Consider the following 4,167-nt stretch of genomic DNA (forward strand, 5'->3'; position numbering starts at 1 on the left):
GTTATATATTCTAAGTTGCCTTTTCCTCTGACATCACAAGTCAAGCTTTTCTTACTGAATGATTTACTGTTGACAATACAACCTGTTTGAACAATAGCTAAGCCTTTCATTGTTTTGAAACTTTGAGGACTATAGGATTCCAGTAACGGTTGCAAGTATAGTAGATATTTCATTCCCATGGGGGTGAGACAGGTGAATTGCAACCTAAGGAGAAAGCCTTTAAACAAAATCGTGCCCAAAGCCAGAGATTTGCTTAACTCAGTGAATGGTTATTGGTATCTGACTATTGTGTACCTAATATTGAGGTGTCAGCAACCTCAATGTTGACAAGAAGTTATTTGAAATTGACGGATCGATAGCTGTCAATTAAAGCATACAGGCACTGCATGTGACTTTACATTATGTATGCTATGTAATATTTGCTACGACATTGAATAGATACACATGTGTTTGCTAGCACGAGGGGTGGTCATATACTGCCTGGTGATTGGTCACTTGTCATTAATGTCATTGTAGTATCATGACATTATCAAGGAAGGACAAAGATCTGTATAGCATGTCTTTACTTTAGGGTGAGATAAGAAATAGCATACAGTACTTGTAAAATGACTTAATATCCCTGTCCAAGGGTAGGGGGAAATAATGTCACAGATAACCAATGTCAAGGTCAAATTGTTTATCTATGGTATCAAGGGATTAAGATTACCATACACAGTTATCAAGAGGACAATGTCTTTTGGCATCCAAAGGTTGAAGCAAGTATATACTTTATCATTAGAATATATATTTATGGCGTTATATATTACCTCATGAGTTTCAAAATTTGTTTTTGTATTTTTCATAGTTTTTTTTTATCTCAACAGACAAAAGACCTTTTCCCATTTCCGAAAAAAATCTGCACATAAAAAATGAATCAACTTCATATTGTACATGTAGAACTTGTATATCAATAAAACAAAGCAAAGATTTACATGTAGTATTTAAAGATCAGCAACTTCAATTATTATAAATTATGTAAAAAATTGGAGTAATTAAATGCGATAAAAGTCTTATTTGGTAAGAAGCAATTACATATCATTATGGCAGATTTTGTGGAGAATGGAGGTCCAATATCCTGTAAAAACCAACAAAACAAATGAATATGTGTAATGAAGCTTTTTATTTCAAATATGCGGCTATACAAGGGTACAAACATAGACCTACAGAGGGAAGTCAGGAGATGCACAAATATATAGGTATCTATCTCATCAGGAACAACCAATCATAAAATTATTCTAATTTCAGCATTTCATCCTAATTTCAAAATTCTCATGTAGTTTAAAAGGATGCAAAGTGTGGAATTGGAGTTACAGCTAAAAATCTGCAGAATGTAATTGTCCTGTATAAAATTTTCATTTGAATTCATTTGTTCATGTTTTCAATTGGAAATTACTTATCTGAACATCAGAATTGCAGACTTTGCATCTTGAAAATACAATGATTATTTTCAATAATTTAGATCAAACATTTGTCCGAAGAAAATCACATTATTGTTTCACAACATATTAATCATTAATATAAGTACATCGTAGTATAAGTCAAATGTTATCTAAGTACAATGTGAGCATGCCACACGAAGAAAAACATTCAATCATAATTCATTATTTAATCATCGACAGTTACTATTCATTTTGAAAATTTTCTCATTCGAAATAATCCATGCACATTTCACCTTTGATCTTACTAAGTTGTCTCCCTTCATGATCAAGTTGTCTCCTCTTGAAACACATACACATTCAAAAAATTTTCAAAGTTAAATTACTCATCAATTTATATATAATCACATAAATTTTAAAGTTTGATCACTCCAGTGTCTGCTAGATTTGTTCATTTGAACTAAAGGGCCAGTTCTAGTTCAATGAACTAAATCAAGTTTGCTTAACTCAATTACCCCTGAAAGTTCATAATGAACTATTCCAGTCTTTGATTAGGAAGAGTTCATATGTGTCTACAGGGGTGAATAAGTCTTATAAGTCAATTTGGTTAGCAGTATTGGAACATGCCAACATTTACTATCCCATATATAATATTTAGTCAGTGTCAAGGAATCCATTCTTGGATAAAATCTGTATGAGTTTATGGAAGAACCACAAAATAGCTGTTCATATGTTTCCAATGAAAGCACATATGGTTTATTTGATTGGGGTTCTTATAAATACATTCGAATCTACCAGAGTTACTTCCCTTCATTTCATTCCTTCAGTACTCTGATCAATCAAATGTAATAAATGGTGATGTCGTTAATGTTAATCTGGGTATAAAGTATCTTTTCCATTTCTAGAATACATTAAAAAATAAAAAAAAAAAAAAGATGAAAAATTCATAATTAACATAAAACAAGATTTGAAACAAGAACGAATGAAGACCTGTACATAAAATGTTGATATAATTTATCAATGAAGCTTAGCATTCATTGTTGACAAAATATGTAAACCTTAATTAACAAACATTAATTAGAAAGGAGCTAATAACATGGACAGCAAGGCTCCAAAACTCTCAAAACCGTAAATATGATACAAGTACTTAAGTACCTCAAAAAAGTCAAGCGAACACTAGTATTCTATAGTTATACAGGTTTTGAAAGCATGGTGAATTAATGAAATAGAAAATATACAGATCTATGTTAACCTTCTCCTAGATGCCATACCAAATCACTGAGGGCACAAGCACATTGACAACTTATTAATTTGGACATAGATGGGTGAAGTTTTTGCTAATTGATTTCCTACATTTACAAAATGGGAAAATAAAACGTTTTTTGTTTTTATTTCATTGCATTCCGATTCTGTATGCAATCAAGCACAGGGCTAAGGCTCAACATCATCAATGATGGACTTCACAACTAATACTATCAACAGTTGATTAAGTCCTTAAATGACAAAAAAACAAATTCATGCAAATTCTTAAAATTATGTTTTGTACATAAGTTAAATGTTTTAACAATGAACCTGCTCAATTTTATATGAACTGGTAAGGTAAGCAGTAACAAAAAATCATAGTGCGAAAATGCAAATCAATCAGACAATCATGGGGTCGTCAATGTCATTTGCGAAAAGTTAATTTAGCCATATAGATATAATGGAACTCTGATGACTTTTTTGACATACACGTCGTGTTCGAGGGGTTGGGAGGTCGGTTCCTTTTCACCTCCGTGTTCCAGTAAACTCGGTCGATATAATCTGTCGCATAATGCTGAGTCGCGGAGTTACCTCTTGGGGGTTTCGTTTGTCCTGTTGGATACGAGAACTCCTCCTCCGTGAGTGAGACGTTTGTTCCTGTCCGTCCTTCACTCATCCTACCGTTTTTAGTGTGGATCTGTTTCTTTCATGTAAACTACTAACAACATTTAAAACAATCATTCAGTTACAATCACAGCAGTAACTCCCTAAAGCTATACAGTGTTATATTGACATAATCCTCCTTGCCCTCGTTCTGACAAATCAAGTGGAGAGATGTATATTTGGTAAGTACACCAGTCAAAACCTGCCTTAGCGACCCACTCACTCTGTATAAAGAACCAACCTGTTTCAGTAACCAACCACTTTCATCATCACTGAAATCCCAAAGAGTTGATCATTTATTAAGACGTACGGAGCACAATGAGTAAGTTACATTGTTTAAAACCAACTAGATTTGCCCTGTGTCAATAAAGACCACTTGTGCTATAATGACTATTTTTTTCCTGGTCACCATTGGATGGTCCTTTAATTAACAAAATTTTGAACTGCCCATGTGTACATTTTTCCTGTCTACAAACAAGGGATAACAATGAGGTGTATTGTTATTATCTAATGATGTGCACATAATGTTTATTTTTATTTTGAGATAAACAATATGATAAAGTATAATGTATACAACCCAATAAGTACCCAAGGTACTTAAAACTGTAAGGGGGGGGGGGGGGGGGGGGGGGGACGACTACATGGAACAGGGTTTTCTTATTGGGTCAAATATGGTGTTCTATATATTTTTTTCCAATTGCCAACTTAGGCATCAATATGATACATTTCACAATGAACTAAAATTCTTGTTCTCATTGTATATGAATATGAAAATTTAAGAAATGAACTTGAAATTAATTTACCTGGTTAATTTTAATCTTTAAAACAAAGTCCCTACCTGGCTGAA

The sequence above is a fragment of the Argopecten irradians genome, unplaced genomic scaffold, assembly GCF_041381155.1.
Source record: "Argopecten irradians isolate NY unplaced genomic scaffold, Ai_NY scaffold_0479, whole genome shotgun sequence".
In the NCBI taxonomy this organism is placed as follows: Eukaryota; Metazoa; Mollusca; class Bivalvia; order Pectinida; family Pectinidae; genus Argopecten; species Argopecten irradians.